This window comes from Macaca mulatta, chromosome 1 (genome assembly GCF_049350105.2).
Source record: "Macaca mulatta isolate MMU2019108-1 chromosome 1, T2T-MMU8v2.0, whole genome shotgun sequence".
Lineage (NCBI taxonomy): Eukaryota > Metazoa > Chordata > Mammalia > Primates > Cercopithecidae > Macaca > Macaca mulatta.
In genome coordinates, this window is record NC_133406.1 from 53,035,070 (window position 1) to 53,050,060 (window position 14,991).

Consider the following 14,991-nt stretch of genomic DNA (forward strand, 5'->3'; position numbering starts at 1 on the left):
ACATTCTCTGATGGTAGTTTATATTTCTGTGGGGTCAGTGGTGATATCACCTTTATCATTTTTTATTGTGTCTATTTGATTCTTCTCTCTTTTCTTCTTTATTAGTCTTGCTAGTGATCTATCAATTCCATTGATCTTTTCAAAAAACAAGCTCCTAGATTCATTGCATTTTTGGAGGGTTTTTTTGTGTCTCTATCTCCTTCAGTTCTGCTCTGATCTTAGTTGTTTCTTGCCTTCTACTAGCTTTTGAATGCGTTTGCTCTTGCTTCTCTAGTTCTTTTGATTGTGACGTTAGAGTGTCAATTTAAGATATTTCCTGCTTTCTCTTGTGGGCATTTAGTGCTATAAATTTCCCTCTGCACACTGCTTTAAATGTGTCCCAGAGATTCTGGTATGTTGTATCTTTGTTCTCACTCATTTCAAAGAACATCTTTATTTCTGCCTTCATTTCGTTATGTACCCAGTAGTCATTCAGGAGCAGGTTGTTCAGTTTCCATGTAGTTGAGCGGTTTTGATTGAGTTTCTTAATCCTGAGTTCTAGTTTGATTGCACTGTGGTCTGAGAGACAGTTTGTTAAGATTTCCCTCCACAAACACTACCTATTATCTGGTCTTGGTTAATAGACACAAGCAGAAGACATAAGTTTATCTAAGCCAGAGGGATATTGACATTGACACTGCTCACCTTCAAAAAAAGAAAAAAATGACTGCAATTGGTTAAGGTACTAGGTGCCAGTGGGGTTTTCGAAATTAGAACAACCTAATGAAAACAACCCAAACCAAAATTCTTGCCAAACTCTGTACTTTTCAGAGATAGTGCAGTAGCCATGATTGCCCAGTGTTCGCTGCTAAATTTTATGCCACTGTTATAAAACATTAAGAGGTTTTTCAGAGTCTCTTCTAAATTCTAGAAAAAAGAGGTTATTGTTAGTATAAATATAAAATTCCTACTGACAATTCAGCCTATAAAAATTTTAAATGGCATATTTTAAAAATTCAATATTTAAGTGAAATGCACATTCTTGTATATGTAAACAGGTATATATAACTATGTATGCACATGCATATTTTCATATGTAGACTCGTATGCTAATATATCATGTATAGGGTTTTATTGTGTATGTATAGGTATATATACATGTATATGTGTATATATAAGTATGTAAGCATATTTACATATATTAACATTTAATTATTAAAGTTGGTATTCTTACTTTACCTGAGTGAATTAAAAGTTAATTTATACAGGTTAGAAATTTAGATTTTAAATTTTTAAAAAAATTTTATGAAAGACTGAAAAGTCTACTCCTAGAAATGCTGCTCTTCCACAGTTCATTTTGTAGTTTGTCTTTGGACAGATTATATTTCCAAATAGAATTTGTGAGCCGCCTGCAACACTTACTGAGATATTGCTATGGAAAACTTAGATCTAAGCTAACTTACTCATTGCCATCTCTTTCTCCAGGCACACATGTTATATGTTTTATAATATTCATATTTTATAAGATTCATATTTTACAATATTTATGTAATATTCAAAATTATAATTTAAAATAATATGCTTAACTCCCTAGGTCTTGACCCATTTACTTTAGACATTATGTATTTACTAATTACATGTTAGATTAAGTATTTGAATGCCTACAATTCTTTATTCCCCTTTTAAATCTTCTGGGTCAGAAAGTCACAGAATTTCTTCTATGTATTAACTGTCTTTATTTTTTTTTATTTTTTTTTTTTTTTTTTTTTTTTTTTTTTTTTTTTGAGACGGAGTCTCACGCTGTTGCCCAGGCTGGAGTGCAGTGGCGCGATCTCGGCTCACTGCAAGCTCCGCCTCCTGGGTTCATGCCATTCTCCTGCCTCAGCCTCCCGAGTAGCTGGGACTACAGGCGCCCACAACCGCGCCCGGCTAATTTTTTGTATTTTTAGTAGAGACGGGGTTTCACCGTGGTCTCGATCTCCTGACCTCGTGATCCACCCGCCTCGGCCTCCCAAAGTGCTGGGATTACAGGCGTGAGCCACCGCGCCCGGCCTTGTATTAACTGTCTTTAATTCAACCTCTCAGCTAATTTTGAATTAACAGGTACATTGCCTCCAGATAGATGGCTAACTCTACGATTTCTGTTTTCCAAACTTAGAACTTCAAAAGCCATCACATTTTATATCTGCAATTACATTGGCCATGCAGTAATAGGTGTGAAAGATAGGAATAAACCAGAATTTGGAGTGGGTGAGCAAATAATTATAATATATTAATTCTTTCAAAATTGTATTTCCTATTTACAACAGTATTCAAGACTTCTCAGAATTATACAATTTGTATGGTGATAAGAATGGGAAGGGAGATGGCATCTCTGGAAATGAACAGCAAAATAGAAATTTTTTTATACGATTCAGAGAAATGCAAACTTAAGGAGCAGCTTATTGTAGCATTCAGCAAAACTTTTAGTTGCCATTACATTTGTTGTAAAGAGTCCAATAGATTTAAAGATATGGCATTTGAGTATGTGTCTTCCATGATTATAATCAGTATGTAGTAGAATGTAACTCTCATTTTAGAAGTTAATACTATTAGGAACAATTAATGACAGTATCTACATTCCAGAAGTTTAAATTAAAACATAAAAAATATACTAACCATATCTGCATGTCACTAACATAATTTATAATATTAAGTCTAAAGTATTGACCCTGGACTTCCTTTAATATTCCTTGTATCTATTTTATTTAAAAATATTTATTTTTTATGATCTTTAGCAACATTACATTTTCATATATTGAGGCATGAAATTTTTATATTTTTCTAATATTCAATCAAATGTATCATAGTATCAATATGGGTTTTCAGTGTAAGTGTTAAATTCAAATAAACTTTATGCAGAATTGCAATATGTATGAAATATTTATAGTGAATTATGTTAAGATCATTCTTGCATTATGTGAGTTTTATTTATTCTTTATCACATATCTCTTGTTTGTCCCTTCTGTTACAAACTTCCAAGCTGTTTTTAGCATTCGAAACATTAAGAAACACATTTGCAATATAATTACAGATTTTCTAATACATATTTATACAATCATTTATAAAACAGCTTATAAAAACACATACACTTTTCTTTTTCATACACATGCCTTTCACTTGATTCAGAGCAAAGATTATGCCTTTTAAAAATGTACACACTCAATGTGTAGCCCGTAGTGGGAATTTTTTTTTTTTTTTTTTTTTTTTTTTTTTTTTTTTGAGACGAAGTCTCGCTCTGTCGCCCAGGCTGGAGCGCAGTGACCGGATCTCAGCTCACTGCAAGCTCTGCCTCCCGGGTTCAAGCCATTCTCCTGCCTCAGCCTCCGGAGTAGCTGGGACTACAGGCGCCCGCCACCTCGCCCGGGTAGTTTTTTTGTATTTTTTTTTTTAGTAGAGACGGGGTTTCACCGTGTTACCCAGGATGGTCTCGATCTCCTGACCTCGTGATCCGCCCGTCTCGGCCTCCCAAAGTGCTAGGATTACAGGCTTTAGCCGCCGCACCCGGCCGTCAGTGATGTTTATGAATGAATAAGCATTTCCGCAACCTCATTAACAAAAAATGCAAGCAGAGTTTTTGCCTTTTGGAATTGTAAAATGCTATCAAATATAATTTTGGGTGAATATATTAAAACAATATGGGTATTCCACAAAGTTATTTATCATATTTTGAATAAAAATAAAGATTTTGATCAGTTTTTAGAGGAGAAAAATTAATGGTGATACACATGACTCTTTTCTAATAAATGTCAAAACTACAAAGCATTTGCTAGAAAGCATAAGTCCCTAGATGAGCAAATACACGATGTATTGAATGCACCTTTTATAAGGATTCTTTCAAAGATGTGGGTTACTGACACTTTTAGAGTTGATGGGGTTAGATATTGTGTCTTACTGAGAGAAATCTTTTCTACTCTATTTTAAATCACATTGGAATTTTAAAAAAAGAAAAAATCAAAGTGAATTTTCCTCTTAGACTGGGCTAGTTATCTCAACTTTGGATAAGAAAAAAAAAAATTCCATTATTAGCAGGATCAGTAAATAGAAGTACTAAATATAATAACTGAGCACTTTATATCCTCCTTATATTATTATTCCCAGACAAATAGATGCCAACAAACAAGCAAATGGAATTAACTAATGAATTAGTTCATTATCACACTGGTATGAAGAAATATCAGAAACTGGATAATTTATACAGAAATGAGGTTTAATTGACTCACTTCTGCATGGCTGGGGAGGCCTTAGGAAACTTTTACAATCGTGGCAGAAGGCATCTTTTCATAGGGCGGGAGCAGACAGAATGCGTGCTGAACAAAGGGCAATAGTCCTTTATAAAACCATCAGATCTCATGAGAACTCACTATCACAACAACGGCATGGGGGTAACTGCCCCCATGATTCAGTTACCTCCCACTGGGTCCTACCTATAACATGTGGGGATTATGGTAACTACAATTCAAGATGAGATTTGGATTTGCGTGGGGACACAACCAAACCATATCATTCTACCCTTAGCCCCTCCCACATCTCGTGTCTTCATATTTCAAAACACAATCCTGTCTTTTCAATATTTCCCCAAAGTCTTAGCTTATTCCAGCATTAACCTGAAAGTCCAAGTCCAAAGTCTCCTATGAGACAAGGCAAGTCGCTTCTGCCTATGAACCTGTAAAATCAAAAGCAAGTGAATTACTTTCTAGATACAATAGAGGTACAGGCTTAGGGTATGTGTTTCCATTCCAAATGGGAGAAATTGGCCAAAAGAAAGGAGCTGCAGGCCTCATGCAAGTCAGAAATCCAATAAGGAAGTAATTAAACCTAAAAGTTCCAAAATGATTTCTTTTGACTCCATGTCTTGCATTCATGTTATGGTGATGCAAGAGGTAGGCTTCCATGACTTTGAGCAGCTCTGCCCCTATGGCTCTGCAAGGTACAGCCCACCATCCTGTCTGCTTTCACAGGCTGGCATTGAGTGTCTGCATGTTTTCCAGTTGCATGGTGCAAGTTGTCAGTGGATCTACCATTCTGGGGTCTGGAGGACAATGGTCCTCTTCTCATAGCTCCACTAGGCAGTGCCCCAGTGGGGACTCTGTGTGGTGGCTTCAACCACACATTTCCCTTCTGCAGTGCCCTGGCAGAGGTTTTCCATGAGGGTTCTGCTTATGCAGCACACCTCTGCCTGGACATCCATGCATTTTCATACATTCTTTGAAATCTAGGTGGAGGTTGCTAACCTCAGTTCTTGTCTTCTGCACATCCACGGGACCAACACCACATGGAAGTTGCCAAGGCTTAGGGCTTGTACCCTCTAAAGCAATGACCTGAGCTGTCCTTTGGCCTCCTTTATCCACAGCTGGAATGAAGGGCTGGGGTGCTGGGCACCATGTCCTAAGGATGCATAGAGCATGGGGGCCTGGCTCTGGCCCAGAAAACCATTTTCCCTCCTAAGTCTCCAGGCCTGTGATGGGAGGGGTTGCTGTGAAGACCTCTGATATGCCCTGGAAACATTTTCTCCATTGTCTTGGCAATTAACTTTTGGCTCTTCTTTACTTATGCAAATTTATGCAGAGGCTAGAATTTCTCCCCAGAAAATGGATTTTTATTTTCTATTGCATCATCAGGCTGCAAATTTTCCAAAATTGTATGCTTTGCCTCCTCTTGAACACTTTGCCACTTAGAAATTTTTTCTGCCAGATACCCTAAATCATCTCTCAAGTTCAAAGCTCCACCGATCTCTAGGGCAGGCGCCAACCATTGCCAGTCTCTTTGCATAGCAACAGTGACCTTTACTCAAGTTCCCAATAAGTTCCAAAATGCCATCTGAGACCACCTCAGCCTGGACTTCATTGTCAATATCACTACGAGCATTCTGGTCTAAGCCATTCAACAAATCTCTTGCAAGTTCCAAGCTTACCCACATCTTTCCGTCTTCTGAGCCCTTCAAGTCTTTAGGAAATTCCAAACTTTCCCACATTTTCTTGTCTTCTTCTGAGCCCCCCAGACTGTTCCAAGCTCTGCCTGTTACCCAGTTCCAAAATCACTTCCACATTTTCAGGTCTCTTTATAGCAGCACCCAACTCGCTGTGGTACCAATTTACTGTATTAGGTTGTTCTTTCACTGATAGAAGGACATATCTGAGACTGTTTAATTTACGAAAAAAAGAGGTTAAATTGACTCACAGTTTTGCACGGTTTGGGAGGCCTCAGGAAACTTACCATCATGGTGGGAGGCATCTCTTCACAGGGTGTCAGGAGAGAGAATAAGTGTCAAGCAAAGAGGAAAAAACCGCTTATAAAACCATAAGATCTTGTGAGAATTCACTATCATGAGACCAGCATGGGGATAACTGCCCCCACGATTCAATTACCTTCCACCAGGTCCCTCTCATGACATGTGGGATTAGGGGAACTGCAATTCAAGATTTGATTTCGGTAGGGACTCAGCCAAACCATATTGGCCAACAAATAAACATATTATTCTGAACATCAGTCTGTGTATTAAGAAAGTGTAGCATTCATTTATTTATAAAATAAATATTTAGTCTTTCTCTAATTTTCATCAGGCAGTACGCTAGGTACTGAAAATGATAAAATAGTGGTATACAGTGCTAGTGAGATGGTTAATACATATGATAGAATCCCTGAAATGCATGCAAAATGGATACTTGAACAATACTACTAATGATAATAATAAGGTACCTTGAGATTTTAATAAAGAAACAAAAGAGATATTTACTTAGCCAAAGGTGTCAGAAATAGCCCCGTAAAAGCTGATAGTTCACGTCTTAAAAGCGGTCATACTAAGATTATTTGCTTTTCAACTTGTTTCCTATTTCATCAACCCAATTACATTTGAAAAATAAAAATAATTATGTATTACAATTATAACAACAAAAAAACCTGGACTTTATACTTCATTTTTTTCTTCCTTTTATTACTTGAATACCAATTAAATCATTGATTACTATTTCAGCACCTTTTTATCTCTCCTTATACCATACTATTTGCTAACCTTCAATTTTACTTATGAAATTTTCACCAAATTCAGTATTTCCCAAACCATCTGTGGTGAATTATCACTAAACCCTGCCTTCCAAGTCATTATGTGAAAATAATTTTGTAAATTGCACTGAAATACTAGAAAAATAAAATTAAAAACAATGAAGACATACACAAATACATTCATTTTTATTAGATGCAAGAGACATAGAAACATTAAATATATGCAGCACAAATAAGAATAAGAAGAAATAAGTATAAAATTTTATTTTACATATTGAACACAGAAAGTATGCAAACAGTGATTAATACAGATAATCATTTTCATAACTGATACATTTTGCTTTGTATAGTAATAATTGAAAAAGTCAATGATTGTTTACATTAAACACCTCTATACACACACTGTATAGGCCCATTTGTCACCTAATACTCAAAATATTAATATGCATAGTTTTATCTAAATTGCATATCGTGTGACAACTATAACTCAAATGTGTATGAAATCTTGCTTGTTAACTTGTCTGTTAGGTCAATGACAGCACTAGTCCTAGAAAACAAACATATCTATCTAGAAATGATTTGTTTTAATAACTCACAAGTTAGACTGCTTATTTTCACAGAAATATATTGATAGATAATGGAAGTGATTTTATAGCAATATTGTGATATTCATTTTGAAATTTTATACAAAATGAAGCAAGTGTCACTGAATTTTCACAATTCATCTTTATCTTCTATTTAGTGTAAATAATTTTCTTATTTAATTATAATTGATTGAAGTGTCTATGTCAAAAATAAATACCAGATTTTATATGTTTTTGAGGTGTAGTTGCTCAAAATATTACAAATTAAAACGTGATCCTACTGCTGGTGTCTAGTAAGACTATATTGCCACAAGCACCTGTCAAATTACTATAGACATTTCCAGATGGTTACTTTCCATTTCTTTTCTTATGTTGGTGCAATAACAAATTGTTTGTGGACCAGCAATAATCCACAAACCACACTTTGAATAGCACTGACCTAGAATAAAGCTTCAGCTTAGTTTTTTGCTTTCATTATTGTGCTGCTTTGAGTGATTATGAAATTGCAGCTAGAGTTTCATTTCATTCTCTAACTTCAAATCTTTTGAAGGCTATGTAGATAACAAAGTGGCATTCCTTGAACATAGAACACAGAAAATATACAGGACTTATGCTCTTTTAAAATAATTTAGACGGACAACAAACAAAACACATTTGATTATAATTTAGTGCCACTTTAACTCTTGACCAGGAAGAGAAGTAAACACCTTGGAAAGTATGTCAGTTTTTTTAACAAAGACATCCTAGAACTGTGCTGTTCATTCCTGGAGGTGGGGACAGGAACAATCTAAAAATGAAAAATCTTTGTGCCATGAGTGGTTATCAATTTTCCATTATTACAATATAAATATTTTGATCAGCCAGGTATACCACATTCCTCCCTTTCTTCTTGCTCAGTCTTCAGCCATGTCATCTCCATTTTCCATGTAAATTTTAATTAGAGAAAATGGAGTAGAACTTAAGGAGTCAGTGGTGGAACTCAATAAATGCAACAAAAATTTTGCTTCTTCAAATTCTCTAATAAATATAAGCCGGGCTCAAATCATTTACCATTATGTTTAATTACTCATTAGAACTACCAAATTTGTAAACTAAAAATTAAGGAAAATTGAACATCAGTCAAATATATACTTTCAAAAGTTGATAGCATTTTGCTTTAAGAGAAGAAAATATGGCCGGGCGCGGTGGCTCACGCCTGTAATCCCAGCACTTTGGGAGGCCGAGGCGGGCGGATCACGAGGTCAGGAGATCGAGACCATCCTGGCTAACACGGCGAAACCCCGTCTCTACTAAAAATGCAAAAAATTAGCCGGGCGAGGCGGCGGGCTCCTGTAGTCCCAGCTACTCGGGAGGCTGAGGCAGGAGAATGGCGTGAACCCGGGAGGCGGAGCTTGCAGTGAGCCGAGATCGCGCCATTGCATTCCAGCCTGGGCGACTAAGCGAGACTCTGTCTCAAAAAAAAAAAAAAAAAAAAAAAAAAAAAGAGAAGAAAATATACCAGCCTTCCCACGTCATATTTGTGCTAGGTGTCTTTCATTTTTTCCATGAGATTTCTTCTCTAGCCTTCTATACACTCATTTTGTGCTCCTCAAAGCAGCCTTTAAGGACTGTGTAAATAAGCCGCCTTAGGGCCTTCTGGCTTCCTTGCTGTGTTTGGCCAATGAAAAGTATCTCCAGGAGAAGAGAAAGGAGAGTGAGAATTAGTTATTTATAACCCTGCCTTTTTATCTTCCATGTCACCATGGGCTGGCTGCATCACCTGATTGCTCCTGTCAAACAATCTTCTTTACAGAACTTTCTTTTTCTCAATGCTCCAATAATTGCTTTCTGTTCTTTCCCCTTCGGGTGTGGTAATAATGTCCTACTAAATTAATAGTACAGAGTAGTGGATTCTTTCTTGTGGTTCCCTATAATCTTCCCACAATGTGTATATAGTTAAATGTTTCATGAATTCCTCAATTCGATTATGCCATCTATGCCCTGCCATACCACTGACTGATACAATAATTACTATGAGATGTGACTTTGGGAAAAATAAAAATTCAAAATAGGGTTATATATTTGAGATTCATACAGTTTAAGATCACATAAATACATTCCTTATGAATCATTATAAAGCCACGATGATGCAAACAATGTGGGATTGGCCCAAGTACAGAAAAGCAGACCAACAAAAAAGATAATCAAGACACCGAACAACATACATACAGTCATCTGCTTTATGGCAAGGAGCCACTGAAATTCAGTAAGGAAAGAATGGCCTTTATAATAAATTCTTCTGGAAAAAAGTGATATCTTATAGAAGAAAATAAGACCTAACCCCTTCTCATTTCCTCATACAAACCATTAACAGGAATCACAGGCTTAAATGTAAAAGGTTAAAAATAAAGCTTCCATAAAAAGACATTGGAAAATATCATAATGAATTTATTTAGGAAAATATTTTAAATATGTAATAAAAAGCACCATATGTAAATTAAAAAATAAGTTTGGCATTGGTAGAACATAGTTGGAATGCATAAATCAGGAGAAAATAAATTGGCTTACATGTTTATAAAGGTCTCCTACAAATTAAAACCCAAGTACCTGACTGTGGTGGGCAGTTTTATGTGTTAACATGGCTAGGACACAGTACCCAATTCTTTTTTTTTTTTTTTTTTTTTAACAGAGTTTCGCTCTGTCACCCAGGCTGGGGTGCAGTGGTGTGATCTCTGCTCACTGCAAGCTCTGCCGCCTCCCGGGTTCATGCCATTCTCCTGCCTCAGCCTTCTGAGAAGCTGGGACTACTGTCGTCTGCCACCACGTCCGGCTACTTTTTTTGTATTTTTAGTAGAGACGGGGTTTCACCATGTTAGCAAGGATGGTCTTGATCTCCTGACCTCATGATCTGCCCACCTCGGCTTCCCAAAGTGCTGGGATTACAGGCATGAGCCACCGCGCCTGGTCAGTACCCAATTACTTAATCAAACACTAATCTAGGTGTTTTGTAGAACTGTTAACTTCTACCATTAGTTGAAATAAAGTAGGTTACCCTCAATAATGTGAACAAGCTTCTTCTAATCAGTCTTTAAGAGTAGGACCTGTGACTGTAGGCATCATGGCAATGGGAGGCAGGACTAGGTTGCAGCTTCTACTCAGGTGGACAGAGCAGTGTGCGGAGGCTTGCAGGGTGAATTTTTAGCTCCAGAACAACTGCAGGAATAAATCAGGAAACCTGAGAAGACCTACAGATCCTCTGAAGAAAGCATATTGCTCCTGTAGGACCTGGGAGACACCCCAAATACTCTGGGAGGTGAGTAGCCTGGAACAAGTTCTCCTCCCTGCTTGCCCACTGTCTAGAAACAGACTTGATGCTGTTAGCAGGGGCACAATGGGACTGAGTCCAACCCTTCAGATTGCAGGGGAGCTGGGTGAGGCCTGTGACTGCCAGCTTTCCCCCACTCCCTGACAACTGGCATGACTTAGCAGAGGCAGTCATAATTCTCCTAGGTACATAACTCTATTGACCTGGGAATTTCATTATTAACTCCCACAGCAGCTACAGCAAAACCCACCCAAGGAGAGTCTGAGCTCAGACATGCCTAGTCCTGCCCCCACTTGATGGTCCTTCCCTACCCACTCTGGTAACTGAACAGAGAGGGCATATACTCTTGGGAGTTCTAGGGATCCACCCACTGCCGGTTAATATCCATGCTGCTACAGCTGATGCTCTCTGGAAAGTGTCACCTCCCAGTGGGAGGCCAACCAGCTCAAAAACGGAGCAAGAAACCAACAAAGCTCCAAATCATCACAGAGTCAATTTCATCCCGCTGCCACCTCCACTGGAACAGGTGCTGATATCCACAGCTGAGAGACCCTAAAAATCACCCCAAAATCACCCCCTAAAAACCACATTAGCTCACCAGCAATAGATCCAAACCAAGAAGAAATCCCTGATTTACCTGAAGAAGAATTCAGGAGGTTAGTTAGACAAGGAAAAAAGAATAAGAAAATACGAACAAAGCCTCCAAGAAGGCTGGGATTATGTTAAATGACCAAACTGAAGAATATTCGGTATTCCTGAGAAAGAAGAGAAATATAAAAGTTTGGAAAACATATTTGGGGGAATAATAGAGATAAACTTCCCTGACCTTGCTAGAGATCTAGACATCCAAATCCAAGATGCACAAAGAGCACCTGCAAAATATATTGCAAAAAAGATCATCACCTAGGCACACTGTTATCGGGTTATCTAAAGTTAAGACAAAGGAAAGAATCTTAAGAGTTGTTCGACAAAAATATCAGGTAATCTACAAAGGAAAATCATCAGATCAACAGCAGATTTCACAGCAGAAACTCTACAAGCTAGAAGAGATGGGTCTCTATCTTCAGCCTCCTCAAACTAAACTATTACCAAGCAAGAGTTTTATACCCAGTGAAAGTAAGCATCCATCATATATGAAAGAAAGATACAGTATTTTTCAGACAAACAAATGCTGACAGAAAATGCCACTACCCAGCCACCACTACAAGAACTGCTAAAAGGAGCTCTAAATCTTGAAACAAATCCTAGAAACACATCAAAAGAGAACCTCATTAAAGAGTAAATCTCACAGGACTTATAAAACAAAAATACAATTTAAAAACAAAAACAAAAAACTGAAGCACACAGGCAACAAATAGCATGATGAATAAAATGGTACCTCATATCTCAGTACTAACATTGAACATAAATGGCCTAAATGCTCCACTTAAATGATACAGAACTGCGTAATGAAGAAGAATTTACCAACCATTTGCTTCCTTCAAGAGACTCACCTAGCATGTGAGGACTCACATAAAATCAAATGGGTGGAAAACGACATTTCATACAAATGGACACTAAAAGCAAGAAGGAGTAGCTATTCATATATCAGAAAAAAACAAACTTTAAAGCAACAGCAGTTAAAAAAGACAAAGGGGGACATTATATAATGGTAACAGGCCTTGTCCAACAAGAAAATATCACAATCTTAAATATACTTGCACCTAACACTGGAGCTCCCCAATTTATAAAACAATTAAAATGGACTTAAGAAATGAGATAGCAGTACAAGAATAGTGAGGGACTTCAATACTCCACTCACAGTATTACATAGGTAATCAAGACAGAACGTCAACAAAGAAAATATGGATTTAAACTATACCTTAGTACAAATGAACTTAACAGATATATACAGAATGTTCCATCTAACAACAGCAGTATACACATTATATTGAACAGCGTGTGGAACTTTTTCCAAGATAGAACATATGATAGACCACAAAATGAGCCTCAAAACACTAAAAAATTGATATTATATCAAGCATTCTCTCAGATGACAGTGAGGTAAAACTGAAATTCAACCCCAAAAGGGACTTTCAAAACCATATAAATACATGGAAATTAAATAACCTGTTCCTGAATGATCACTGAATCAGAAACGAAATCAAGATGGAAATTAAAACATTTTTTGAACTGAACAACAATTGTGACACAACCATCAAAATCAAAGGCGGTGCTAACATGAAAGTTCATAGCCCTAAATGCCTACATCAAAAAGACTGAAAAAACACAAACTAACATTCTAAGCTAACATCTCAAGGAGCTAGGGAAACAAGAAAAAAGCAAACCCAAACCCAGCAGAGAAAGGAAATTACCAAGATCGGAGCAGAACCAAATAAAGTTGAAACAAACAAACAAAAATATAGAAGATACATGAAACAAAAAGCTGGTTCTTTGAAAAGATAAATAAAATTGATAGACTGTTAGCAAGATTAACCAAGAAAAGAAGAGAGAAAATCCAAATAACCTGAATAATAAATGAAATGGGAGATATTAAAACTGATACTATACACATACAAAAGATGATTCAAGGATACTATGAACACCTTCACACACATAGACTAAAAAACCTTAAAGAGATGGTTAATTTCCTGGAAAGATATAACCCTCCTAGCATAAACCAGGAAGAATTTGATACCCTAAACAAATAGAGACCAAAAACAGAGAGATTGAAATGGTAATTAAAAAATTATCAACAAAAAGAAGCCCAGGACCACACAGATTCACAGCAGAATTCTACCGGACATTTAAAGAACAATTAGTACCAATCTATTGACTCTATTCCACAAGACAGCGAAAGAGGGAACCCTCTCTAATTTATTCTATGAAGCCAGCATCACACTAATACCAAAACCAGAAAAAGATAAAACAAAAAAGAACACTACAGATAGCTATCCCTTATGAACATAGATGCTAAAATTCTTAACAAAATACTAGGTAACTGAATCCAACAACATATCAAAAAGATAATCCACCATGATCAAGTGAGTTTCATATCAGGGATGTAGGGATGGTTTACCATACATAAGTCAATAAATGTGATATACCACATAAACTAGAAATAAAAACAAAAATTACATGATCATCTCAATAGATGCAGAAAAAGCATTCAGCAAAATCTAGCATGCCTTTATGATTAAAACTCTCAACAAAATTGGCATACAAGGGGTATACTTCGATGTAACAAAAGCCATCTAAGACAAACCCACAGCCAACATAATGTTGAATGAGGAAACGTTGAAAGTATTACCTCTGAGAAATAGAAAAATACAAGGATGCCCACTCTCATCACTCCTCTTCTACATAGTACTGGAAGTCCAATAGCAATCAGACAAGAAAAAGAAATAAAAGGCATCCAAATCAGTAAAGAAAAAGTCAAACTGTCACTGTTTGCTGATGATATGATCATTTACCTCAAAAACCCTAAAGACTCCTCCAGAAAGCTCCTAGAATTGATGATAAAAGAATTCAGCAAAGTTCCTGGATACAAAGTTGAGGTACACAAATTAGTAGCTCTTCTATACACCAACAGCAACCAAATGGAGAATAAAATAAAGAACTCAATCCCTTTTACAATAGTTGCAAAAATAAAATAAAATAAAATAAAACAAAATACTATGGAATATACCAAACCAAGGAGGTGAAAGACCTCTACAAGAAAAACTACAAAACACTGCTGAAATAGATGACACACACACACACACATACAAATGGAAATACATCCCATGCTCATGGATGGGTAGAATCAATATTATGAAAATGACCATACTGCAAAAAGCAATCTACTAATTTAATGCAATTCCTAGCAAAATATCACTGTCATTCTTCACAGAATTAAAAAAAAAAATCTAAACTTCATATGGAACCAGAAAACAGCCCACATAGCCAAAGAAAGATTAGGCAGAAAGAACAAATCTGGAGGCATCACTTTACTTGATTTCAAACTATATTATAAGGCCATAGTCACCAAAACAGCATGGTACTGGTATAGAAATAGGCACATAGACCAAAGGAACAGAATAGAGAACCCAGCAATAAACCCAA